We start from the raw sequence: 13559 nt of genomic DNA, 5'->3' as shown, positions 1-13559 counted from the left end.
TTGCACCGTGTAATGCTACCTACTGCTTACACGGATTCTCAGCGACTGAACGGCAATTTATAACTTCATTAGTGTGCAGCCATTTTGTTAACCTGTGTCATACCCCTTGCAACTTTCTACCAGTTTTTATCCTTAACTTTGTTCAAGCAAAGTGTGTCTGAAGTTTCCAATGCAGCAACACAAGAAGCAGAGTCTGCCCTCAAACTCCCATTTAAAATTATATACAAACGTTGCAAAGTTTTTTTGGCTCAGTTCAAGGGTTTAACCTGCTGCAGAGTCATCATTAATCAATAAATAGACCTTGCTCTCATGGAATGAAATGATATCATTGGACAGTGGATTAAATTGGAAACATCTAAACCCTTTGAGATGATGTTTTGTTTTACTTGCAACGTGCAAGCGCATAGAAAAACTAAAACTCCAAAACTTTTGAAGGAGATGTGCAGACATGTGAGGCTACTGCTTGAAAAGTTAAAATCCCCCTTTCACATAAGAAGATTACTTTAAAATGAACAAATCACTCATGAGTGTGGCACTGCACTGTTTTCCAACTTTCCTGGCAATCTTTGCTGCACTGTCAAGATAAATAATAATGAAATATGGTAAGAATGAAGTAGCATGAAAGGAATTCCTGGCCTCTCATATAAGCTTCTGGATTCAATGCTGCTAGTTTGTGCAGAGCAACGGGTCTGAGACAGGTTAAGCATGCAGTCAGAGGAACCGAGTCATATACAAGTACTGTAAATGTGTATTTATGAAGTGTGCATGCACTTATATGTTCAGTTTGGCTGCAAGATGGCACTCGTTCCATGCGCTTATATTAAACAGTGAATTTCCACAAGAAGAAGAGGCAAAACACATATACAGGCATATTTAATAATATGCTGTCCTGCTACGAGGTAAACAAATTCAGATTTGATGCTGCATTTTTAACCCATAAGGAAAAAGGGGTGCAGGTTCTTATTGGTTAAATACTAAAGAATGTCCATTAAGTAATGATGATTATTATAAAGCGGGTGTTGATTAAATAGAAACCATGGAAACCTCAGTGGTGTTATTATAATAATAAAATCACACATGAAGTATTGAGGGAATCTCGTGGATGTCTGCAGTCATGAAACCAATTTGGCTGTCTGACTGATGTCAACAACCTTTATGATCAGAGGAAGGAAACAGTTGGTATTATTTGGCTGGAAGCGATGGAGGTGAGATTTTTGTTTGTTTTCACGTGTGAAGCCTTTTGAGGTTTTCGTTTTATTTCCTGTGAAATGCGAGATGTTATTCCTAAGGCTTTGAGCTAGATTTGTGGTGTCAGGTGGTTAAGTGAGTGCGGGCAGGAGCGGGAGACAGAGAGGGCCGCGGGGGTAATCAGAGCGTCCAGGTATAATCGGCCTGTCAACCCTGTGTCTGACCTTCAGAGGTCGTAGGGTCTTCCTTTCAACATCTTCTTACCCTGTGTTCAGATAACTGGTTTATTACAGCTTGGATTGTTTTATATTATTGCACTCGCAGATCTAATTAGTGATAAACAACATGACAAAATCATTCAACTAAAAAGATCTGCAAATAATGTTCCCTTTATAGCTGTCCTTTTTCCTCCCCTCTGTCTTTTTTCTTTCTCTCTCTTTCTTATCAACTCCTGATGCTCTCATAAGGTATTCATCCTCCTTTCATTCATTCATCCCTCACACACGCCTGTTTCCAATTGGCTCAGAGGCATTCCTGGAATGCCAGGGCATCATTGTTTTGTGCAGTGTGTGTGTGTGTGTGTGCGTGCATGCAAACTTACTGCTACTGCCCACCTACCCCCACCCCCTTCCCCCCTTCCCTATTCATTCCCTCATCTTGAGGAACAGCTCTGGACCAGTGACTGTTAAAGAGAAAGTGTGGAAGAGAGGATGAGAAAAAAAGATAGATACAAAAGAACAGAAGTTCGGAGCAAAACAAAGAGTTTGGTGTGAACATGCATGCATGTTTAATTCTGTATGAGCTAAGTCAGTGAGTGATTGTATCACCACGAGTTGTTCATATAATATCATTGCAAGAAAAATGGGCACACACACACACATAAATGTATACACTTGCAAAAGAACAGGCATACTTGCTCTTTTTTGGAGATCTATGGTTTAAAAATACTAAATATGTCATAGGCAAAAGATACGGAGACTGTGTAAGAGAAATGTCTATTCACGTGATCCTTTTGGCTTGAAGAGGCCTATAAGGCTATAATCTTTAGTGTTGTAACCTGTATGACTTCTATAGGCATAGAAGGTATGCACAGATGTCACATCTCCACCAGAAAACTCCCACCTCACTCAGACTAAGTGTTAAAACAAAAAGCAACATGGCTTTTGTTTTCGGCCAGATGCTCTGGTAACAAAGAAAAAGTCATTTTGTAGCCTTTGTCAGTGTTGATATACTCATTACCTATACAACAGCAAGCCACTAGGGGGCGATTACGATATTTAGGCTTCATATTTGTGAGGCTGTCGAGCTGTTGTGGGGGAGGCTGCTATTTTCAGCACACCTGTGGGTCACAGTGGGTGACAGCGACGTCACAGAGGACATGGGGAAAATTAGCTGAGGGAAAAATGTCTCTTATGATCTGATGACTTTGAAATGTGTTTATTTATTTATTTGACCAGCTCACTATTAGACCAGGTGGAGAGAGCTACATTCTCAAATATGAACTGCCTCATATAAGGGGTATGTGATAGTGCTAGATGCTTAGCATGCTAACACAAAATTACATTTGAATTCATTCAGACAGGCCTGTATAATTTCATAGTTATATGAACATAAAACTACATGTTCACATTACACACATACAGTACTGTTGGCATACAGTCATATACACACTCACATGTGCACAAACACACATCAGCTTTAGAGCACCGGATAAAAATAATATGCCACAATTGCATTACTGTTAGCCATGACTGGGTCTGGACAAAAAGGCACCACAGCGTCTCTATGACTTTGTCCTACAGTTTTATTTACATTCCTCTTTCTCCCATGACACATGACTAAGCTAATCTAAAATGCAGTGAGCCCAGCGTTGGCAGGCCGAGTCAAGCTGAGACCAAAGCCATCTGCCTAAACGAGTTATGCCATTCAGAGCAGCACAGACTGAGAAGATCCAGTTCCTCCCGGTAGGATTTCTAATATGAAAAACATGGCTTTAAACTGATTGAGACGTGCATGACTGATAAACTGGCTTTTTCAGATGGATGGGTGGATTTGTTAGCTATTGTAACACCATCAGTGCGTTATTCCTTCCTTCTTAACAGCATTATTGAAGGTTTGCAGTTTGTCAAATTGATTCAATAAAAACAAAACTTGAATCAGGGAAAGCGTGAGGAGAGAGTGTGACCCTGAACGATTGGTAAGGTTGTAATTTTGAGTGTTTGTTGAGGCCATAAACCTTCATTTTTATTATGAAGTGAATGAATAGAGAAATTGCAAGAAGGGCAGAAAATGCATTCATCTTTGTTGTCATAGCAAGAGACTCTACTAACAACACACATACACACACACACAGCAATGGGCAAAATTCATGTGCACACACACACTGAGTTACACACTGAGTTGCACACACACACACACTCACAAAGCAACAGGGAGGCTACCAATACAACCAAATAGCAATTACTACAGTGTTTGCAGCCTAGCAACCAGGCTACTGGATGTCATTGTCTCTCATCACATTTCAGTGTGTGTGTGTGTGTGTGTACATCTGTGTTTGTGCGCGCCCTCCTGTGACAGAGATCCTCTTTTGCGAGACCCAGAATTTTTCTGTGACAGGTTCAGAATAGAGAAAATGAGAGGATAGAAAGAGACAGAATAATACAATAAGCTGGTAGCTGCTTTTATCAATGGAGCAAGAAAGAATACAGATAAATAAGTATGTTTGTAAAGGTTTAATCCGTTTAACATTCAAGTCTTGCAGCCATTCTCACCACAAAAATGTAACACAAGGTTGATACTTTTATGTGTGCCTACAGTTTTCCTCGTAGAAAGTGATCTTATATTCATTCTTTTTACCTAAGCTAGTCCCTTATTTTTCAATCCCAGTAGTTTTTAATGTCTAATCTAGTTGCGATTAATAAAACCTAAGCATGACAAAAACAAAACTTAACAGCAGGTGACAACAAAACAGCTTGTAGTGACGGGGGGCATGAACCCTAGACTACTGAGTGAAAAGCTGCTGAGTTGCATGCTACCACTTCACCCTCTACCCTACCTCCGTAAACAGACTTTTCAAGTCAAAGTGCCTGGTTTGGATGATGTTGGGCAATATAATCATGTCCATATGCTGCATTAGCATAAACATATCCACATGTCATGTCTGGCGAATGTATTACCGACAAATGTGGTGCTTTCTGTTTTTTGTTTGTGTGTTTTTGTGACATGTTCATGTCAAAACCCATAATCCATAATATTTATGAAGAAAGTGAATAATACAATTGGTTTGCAATTGTGAACCATTTAAACGCAGCTTTGTGCAAATGTGCCACACAACTGCGGACAGACACACTAATAAATGCTTGATGGATCTAGTAATAACATTGGGACTCAGAAAATTTGCATGTCCTCTTCAGTGTCATTTATGAGCCGGAGTCTGTCATAAGTTGAGCCTTAGCATTTAAAAGGAACCTTTCTAAGCACACACACACACACGCAGGTGTGTTTCATGATACTAACAAAGAGCTTCTTCAAAAATCACGTTTGGTTTAGCAATTCAAACCAGATGATGAAAGCTCACTAATTCAAATAACATTTATTCATGAGCGGTGTCTTGTGCGATCAGGTAATATGTCACACAAAAAAACAAACAGCACAATGTGATTTTAATTTGAATTATTGTTTTATTTGCTATCATTCAAACTGTCTTTGTTGTGTGTGTTTTCTCTACAGGTGTGCTCTCTCTCTCTCTCTAGTCCTTTGTTGTCTTTGTTTTAAAACTCCATTTTAGATGCATGGAAAGCTTTTGATGTTTAACACCATTGAAGCGGCAGCTTTGTGAATGTGCACACATACGTGTTTTAGGGGCAGCATTAGCAAAATCCGATGAAAGAACATAGTCCTGTCTCATCTCGTCTCCATTTTTCATGTGTTGTCCTTTATCCTTTCAATCATTTCCTCCTCTGTCATCCATCTCCCAGTCTAGATGCACTCCTTTCCCTTTTCCACCCACAACCTTTCTTACCCATTAAACCAACAAATCATTTGATTTACTCTCCTGGCCATCTTTCAAGCTCCCAACAAGCCAGTGCTTTAAGAGTTCATCTAATGACAGATAAGTGCTAGCTCAAAGGGACATTTCCACACCAATAGTTAGCTCAGATGAGTTTGACTGAGCCGTAATGAGCAGCTGGCATTTAGGTCTCAACATCTGTCTCTGTTTGCACATAAACCTTTGTGTAGTGGAGCCATTTCTTATTGATTGGTTCAGAGAACACCTGAGAAACCACAGCTCAGGATGAACTGTGAAGCCTCAGGTGTCTGATTGACACCACGCCTGGGAAAGTAAATGAAAAGAGTAAACACACCAAAAGTTTAAACACACCACTGCAGACATGGCTAGCATGACTACAGAGTCATACTCACGTCCTCAGAGCTCCTTCCATCACCCATCTACATCTTTCTCTCTCATCTTTACATGTCTGAATTCTTCATAGCTAGTTGATTGATTATTGCTAATTCCGCAGAGCCTAAAGTAGTTCAGGGTCTTTGTGTCCGTCCTGACAATGGTTGTGTGCGGATGGTGTGCGTATGCCTGTCTGACATTGTGTTTTCGTGACTGAAGCTCTCAGATGAGAAGCCAATTGATTGAGATGGCCCCAATTAGTCTGTGTGATTAATTGAGTGTGATTGGATGTCGTCCCTGGCACCTCATCGTTAGGCATTATTGACAGGCTAATTAGTTGCCTTGGTGACCCGTGTTTAAACACAGCTGATTGTGTGTGACAGTAAAATGACCCCATAGCAGCCAATCAAGCATTCCTCCCTTGCTACTGTGTGTGTGTGTAGCTGTGTGTGTGTCTGACCAAATACACCTTGGGGGAGCTGTTCACAGGTACAGCAATGCTGAGATGTTACATGAATATGTACAAAATAATCATTATTTAAAGACAAAGATGAAACACTTGCCAAGAGCTGAACTGTGGCTGCAGGTTAATTATCTCTGTAATTATCATGGGTGACAGAATACAACATAGATACAGAGAATACTGACAACACTGTATAACGTTGTACTGTTAAGAAGCAAAGTTTAGTTTTTATAGAGAAAATGCATTTTAAATAGTTCATCAGCAACATCACTACTGTCATAATGTAACATGTAAAATCCCTCTGCTAACAGTATTAAGTTTACACATAGGGTATTTTGAAAAACAAATATTTCCTTCCCTAGTTTTCAAAAAGTTTCCGTTTTACATTAACCCACATAAATATGCTCCAAGAGCCGTAATAACTCTGCCAAGCCTGTGGGTGGCAGTGTAGGAAGAAGAAGAAAGCCGAGCAAGCCAATCAGAAGCCTCATCTACGCAGCTCTTTGTGTCAGAACTTGTTCCAAAATATGCTGACCCTCGAGACCTAATATGTCTCTGCTCCTCTAGTATTTGCAAATACAAACACATAAAAACTGCTTACACCAACAGAAATGCCACACTACCCGGAATGCTTCCATTACTAGACTCCAGCCTACTCTGACGGCCCGTACTACACAAAAAAGGTCGCACGTGGCTGATTTTTTCACTCAGGAGTCCCAGGTTCGAGTCCCCCTGACACACAAGCTTTTTTTTTCTTTTCACCAAGGTTAGGGTTTATGTTTTGCCTGCAGTTATGTTTTTTTGGTTAATCATAGCTGGATTTTAGCATAAAAACTAGGCCTACTGGTTAAGGTCAGTTTGATTGATCAGAAACTGTATCACTGACTGCCTAAACAGTCTACCAGACCCTACTTCAGTACTCTGAATGCAACAATAAAAGAGCAAGATAAATATAAAGAGCAAATAAACTTAAAGTTGAAGAAAATTTAGTGATGGGACGCTGGTGGAGATAGCAAGGGTGAAAGAGCAAGGGTGAAAGGGTAAGAAGCTGTGGGAAGAAAGAGGGAGTGGTAGACGAGCGCATGGTTGACTTACTGTGAAGAAAAGACTAATCTTCGAGGAGGCCAAGATTCAATTCTTCTTTCTGACACATATACATCATATGTGTCAGAAAGAAGAATTGAATCTTATTTCAAACCTGACCTGACATTTTGAAAACAGACTGACTTTTCAGGGTTTGAGTTTAAAAAAATCAATATGTTGTAGTGGCACACAAGTGATTCAGCACACAAAATCTTACATTTCCATTATTAACATTTAAAATGATAGAGAATAAACACGCACAGGCTTCCACATCTTAATAAACTCAAAGCATATCCAATAAAAAGTAACCACAGACATGACTTCACTTTAGCAGGGCCGGTTTTAATGAAAAATCTGATCAAGAAGGAATTATGCAATAAGTGTAATTAGGCCAGCTGCTTTGCATTTGATGAATGTGTATACTCTGATTTTGCTCTCTCTTTGTACTGTGTTTTTCTTCATGTCTCAAACCTCTGTAGTTCTTAATAACATGCTGTACATATTAGTTAACCGGTTTCCTTTTTTTTTGTCCTATGTAGTTCCTCCTCGGGAGCCCACAGTCACCTGTCCGCTCCAACACCTACCCCAAGGCTTCTACTGCAGCTGGCACCAGTTACACTCGACGTACATCCCCACCACCTTTGAGGTGGATGTACAGTAAGTGCTTTTGATATTGATCTTGTGAATTTCTTATGTTTTTGTTTTTGTTTATTGTATTGCTGTTAACATACATCACAGTGTGAAATGGCTGGCATTCTTTGTGTGCGTAATTCATTTTAATATACACGTACGTACACTTCCATATTTAGTGGGCCTAACTACTACACTCACAAGGAACCTGTGAACACTTTTTAATAGTCTGTGCTTCAATCAGAATTTTCCCATTTTTCATAATATGGTATAATAGCAACACAACAGTGTAAGAGTATAGTAAGTGTTGTTTAACAATCTCAAATGTATGAATAAACATCTTAAAATCTGTCAAATATTTTGAAATTTCCAGTGTATGAGTCACACATTTTACAGTTCACCTGTTTCCATTATTATGCAATGTAGCATCAATAGAAGCACAGCCTATACCTCTGTGACTGAGAGGTGGAAATACTTGGTGTGCTATAAGCACTGTATATGAAATTCCATGATATTGCATTGCACATGCAGAGTCCCAACACAGGTGGCCAACATTCAGCCTGAAGACAGGTGGAAACCAGACTGATAGAGATATTAACAGTAAAATGTCTTCTGTGTTGTAACCTGTGATTGTTCTAGCAACAGTGATGCTAGGTGAGGCTAGGCTTTCATTTGCAATAATTAGAATTTCATAATTGTTGTTGACAGACACAACATTCACATGATTTCCTAGAAAGAATGTAAAAAAGTAAAACTCAACTTTGGCCTATAGTCAGACTAGCCTGTCCTGTGAAGAAGGTGCAGTCAGCACATTTCAGTGTCAGGATTAAAATTAATGTCCTGCCATTGATATATATAATCATCCCTCTTGTTACAAAAAAGGAGGCACTGCATAACTTATTCTCCTTCTGCATTACTCTATAGGACTGTTTCTTTGAAGCAGAAATCACTCCTCAACATCTGCCCCTCTTTTCCTATTCTGCTCTGACTTTTTTTACCTTGTTATATTTCCTTTTTCTTCTAGACATAACCAGCGTTCTCTGGAGGTGCAAAAAGATTCGGTCCACAAGAATCGCTGTCATGTACGTTTTCCAGAGGTCTTCTCTAGTTTTCCCTACAAAGTTAACGTGACAGCAGTCAACGCCTTGGGGAAAGCATTCAGCACCTCTCCTTTGAAGAGTCCAGTATAGGTAAGATAGTTGTGTCATTTTTTAAATGTTTTTGTGTGTCAACAAGCCCACTGAAAAATGACAAGTTTTATTGAATAACGGGCTTATCACTGCTTTTTTATTTGCACAAAATTAATGGCTTATTTCACCCCAATAGGTTCAAAGGCAACACACTGACCTTTAGAAAATCTCTGATTTTTATGCAGGCTAGACAAAGTTCAGGTTTTCATTAGTTTACTAACAATGCTCTTTTTTTTGTGCTGCGCAGCTCAGGGACAAATCGAAGATTCTTTTCACACTAAGGCTGGCAGGTATTTGGCAAAGGAAGAAGAAGAAAAAATGCATAGTGTCAAGGCTCTCTTTGAAGCTGCCAACCTTTGAGCAATATTGATGCATTTGTTTGACCACAGATGAGCTGATTTCATTAAATTCTGGTTCTCTCTGGCGATTTGTTTGCGCCAAGCAGCAATGCCTGGTGCCAGGAAGACAAAAGAAAATTGAAATTTCAAACAGCCAAATAAATGTCACCCAAGCTGATAGGAGAGCGCACAGCAAAGCATAGTCCCTTAACAAGAAACCCCACTGACGTGCAGCCCTGTCATTACCAAAGGCACCAGATAATAAATCATCAGTCTCTGAACCCCTTTTTGTATTTAACTGAGGCTTGGGCAGGATGTGCCGGTCACAAATCAGTCCTCTAGCCAAAATTAATGTCAATATTTAAACATTAAACATTACAGCTGTTGTGGTCATCTGCTAAGTGGTGGGAAAAAAAACAATGGAGGCTGGTTTGTGGAGTTTTTTCTTCATCTAAGCTGTAGAAGGCTACATAATAACAGCAGTGCTCTTAGAATTCTCCATCCATTCCATGTGGAGAGCAGTGAAGAGGAGAAATTCATTTTAAAGGAGGAATGAGGAGTACTTTGATAGATAAGGGAAGTGCTGCCAGCAGTCCTCAGCTCTGTTGTATTGCTTCGGGCGCGATATGGGTTTGCATGACGCATAAACACACACAGAGACACCACAGGGCTGCGGTGTGTTTGTGCAGAGTGTAGTACTGAGAGGGTTAGGTATTGAAAAACGGAGAAAGAGGAGAGAGCGAGATGTGTGTGTGTATGTGTGAGTGTACATAAGTAACCCCAATGAGGCAGTGACATGCTCTGCCAAGCCCTGGACACAAGACTCATGAAAATGCTAATGGTAGCCGGATTAACGCCTTGGCTGAGGAAATATCCTCAACTATTGTGTGATAGCAAAATACCCACTGCTCCTTTCTTTCCCTCTGTGTTCTCTTTTTTCTTCCTGATTGTAATTATTTCCTTCTATTTTCACATCATTTCACCATCACATTTAAACATGTTGTCTGTACCTGAGTAACTTACTCTGAATGCACACTTGCTTCCATGCCCTGCAGTGCTTTCTACAATCACTGTGATACAATATACTGCAATACAGTCACTGATTACTAGGAGCAGGCAGAAGCAGTGAGATCTGATCACACTGTGGATGCAGATGTATTCTTAGCCACATGATAAGCTGCCTACTCATCTGACATAGCAGTTACTTAGAGTTTAGACTAACTATAGCAGAGGTGCTTAAATCTGTATATGTGTATATATAAAAACAAAAAATAAAATGAAGGACTGCTAGATATCTTAGTGATGATGGGCCGTTTATATGTATGTATTCATATGTATGGCACATGCACATAAGTGATTCCTTTTTCAATTAAGGCCTATGGTGAGTTCAGCATGACTCCTCAAAAGTCATGGTGTGCTAAATCAAAAAGGAAATTAGGGGTCCAGGTTTACTTTATAATTGTTAGGTGCTTAATGACCATCAAATGCATCATCTGATCTACATTTGTCATTGGGTAGGAATCATAATAAGGTTAGGAGGAGCATTCAAAATTAGGTGACAATATGATGCTGTTGGATGATGCTGGGTTTAAACATAACCCCTGGGCTTTTATTTTGGCAGCTGTGGTCAGTGTTTCTCATTCTGGCCTACAGAATAAAATGTTCATAAAACCACTTAATCTAAAGGGTGACAAAAGACAAACTCTTCTTCAGAGAATGTTAATCAAGTAGTATTCTCCTCTGTGAATTGATGTATCCATTAGCTTTCATGCAGAAGTAGGATCTATATATGTATATTCAAAAAGAAAAAAAAATATATATAAAAATATATATATATATATATATATATAAATGGGGCTATATAATGATCTGAGGGTATATATAGATATTAGGGTGTGCACAGCCTCGTTCAGGCCCCATCAGAGCAATCAGCATCTTTTATTGTGGGTAAAAAGTCTGACCTCTGGTAGCTATTTTTGTGCATACACATGCTTCGGATGTATGCATTGATATGCAGATTAAGCAGGAACATGAATTCTGATTACAGTCCAGCTGCACATCAGGATTACATTCCTGATGAGCCCACACTCCAAATGTACTTGAAGCTGTCGACCCAGGATCTAATCACCCGAGACGCATGTAGCCACGTGTGAACAGATCCAAAGAGCACCTTTAAAGAAGATGTTTCTAGTTCAAAGGCCAAAAACATCAAACAACATGCTTTTGTTTCCCTCCTCTGTACCCTCACCTCATCTGCTCCTCGTGCCTGCATTGTAAAAGTCTTCCTCATGCCATTCAAAGTTGTAAGTCGCATTCATTTTCAGGAACAACGAGGCAGATCGTAAATAAATAAAACAATTTCATGCTTCTGGTGCACTTCTGAATTCTGAGTGGGAGGAAGATGATTCTCAACTGTCCTTGTTCATCCGACCAAAGATGGGATGAAATTAGATCAGATGTGTGTGTGTGTGTCCCTACATGTGGCTGCAGTTATAAAGAAAACCCTCAAGGAAGCTCTATACTCATCAAATGTTAACTCTAAAGCTTTCTAGTGCCAAGATGATCAAACGATGACTGATCTTGTCGAAGTGTGAGGCTTGCTACAGTTACAAGTATGTTTATTTCTAACAAAGAGATTTTTTTTCTGTCAATTCTAACCAGTCAACTCAGCTGTCTTAAGCAATACCTTTCAGCCATTGTGTGTAAAGGGTATCTACAGTATGTAGTGGTCAATGTAGCTGTAGTAGCTTCTTAACCCATTGATTTCCATCTGATCTTAGTGGGTCGTAGAATGCTGAATGCCCAATCACCTCTTCTGCTGCCGTGCTTATATGAGGTGTTTTGCTGAAATGTGTTTGGGGTTTCAGCAGACATGGTGGTGATCATTAGAACCGAACAACTCCACATGGTCTCATGTGGTCCATAGGACATTGTTATTTGTTCAGATGCAGTTTAGTGAACCTCAGTCCTGCTTTCATGTGTTTTTTTAGACAGAAGAGTCTTTCTCCTGGTAACCCTCCAAACAAACTACTTACATACTTGTTCAGTCTTCTTCTAATTGTGCTGTCACATTACCACTGAGCATGCTCAGTGAGGTCTGTAGACTCTGACATGTAGCTCTTGGTTTTTTATATTTCTTGATCTTGGGCTGAATCAACTGGGACGTCCACTCCTGTGAAGATAACGAGGGGGACACAGTATTGAGCACATTTTCTTTTCTCTCTCTCTTTCTCTTGGCTTCATCTTTGCTGAATAGATAATAACAGTAAAAAACCTATATATTGTTGTTTATCTGAGGTCATAGTTTTTGACACACAAAGGTCACATAGAGCATGACTGTAGCTTTAAAGGATAAATTATTAAAAAAAACATTCTTTCCACCAGGTAAGTTAGAAATCAATAGTGGCATTCTAAAAAGACTGGCAGAGGTAACTGAGAGTTCGCTCAAACTGTTATGCACAAAGCCTGTAAGCACAGTTGTCACGGGGACAGGAAGTCCATTACTTGTCCAATGCAAAAATGTCCATTTTCTCAACTGTCGCTTTTCTTTCCTATTGACCTAACATGGGTAGGGGTTAGGTATGAAAAACATATTTCTCAGATTGGGTTCTAGAAACAGGAAAAGGTTAGGCAAGGATTTCTGTTCAATATCCTAACCCAAACAGCACATTGGACTATGGTGGCCATAGGTATAAATCAAATGTAACTAAACATTTGATGCTGTCACCCAGAAAACCAACATCTTTTTTGTAACAAAGATTAGTTGTGCCCTGCTCTTTTTCTCTCTTTTTTTTAGCGATGTGCATAAAAAAGACTTTGAAGTAACTCTTTGAAAGTTTAGACTTGTATGTTACAGTATGATGTTACCTATTCAATTGTATCTTAAACAAAGGGAAAGAAAAGAGGTGCAGTGACTGCTGCAATATGAGACTATAACAAAAGACACAGGGACAGTGATGTGGACTCCAATTGGATCAAACAACGACATGACAGACATTTTCAGGCCAAGGATGGACAGACACAAGAATGGGAGGTCATAAAATTGAACCCTTTTTAGCTAGCTAGTCAATGAACATCTACAGTATTACGGCTAATTCTGGCCATGGGTTGAATGTGACAATTTTTTGTTTTGTGTTTATGCTTTTTTAATCTGCATTGTTCAGACAAGGTCTTCTAGTCTCCATGGATACTTAAAAGTAAATCTTTTTCTCATTTCAGTATTAAAAGAAGTTCCAGGTCAGGGTCCGGGTTCTGTCCCAGAGGTC

The 13559-nt window shown here is 39.5% G+C and overlaps 1 pseudogene; it reads left to right on the top strand.

The window, feature by feature from the left end:
- Positions 1-9316, top strand: part of LOC114444075 (ciliary neurotrophic factor receptor subunit alpha-like) — a 173035-nt pseudogene extending 163719 nt beyond the window's left edge.
- Positions 9317-13559: the final 4243 nt, after the last annotated feature.

The sequence above is a fragment of the Parambassis ranga genome, chromosome 12 (assembly GCF_900634625.1).
Source record: "Parambassis ranga chromosome 12, fParRan2.1, whole genome shotgun sequence".
Lineage (NCBI taxonomy): Eukaryota > Metazoa > Chordata > Actinopteri > Ambassidae > Parambassis > Parambassis ranga.
Note: the sequence above shows the minus strand (reverse complement) of the source record. Positions and strands in the feature narration are given on the sequence as shown.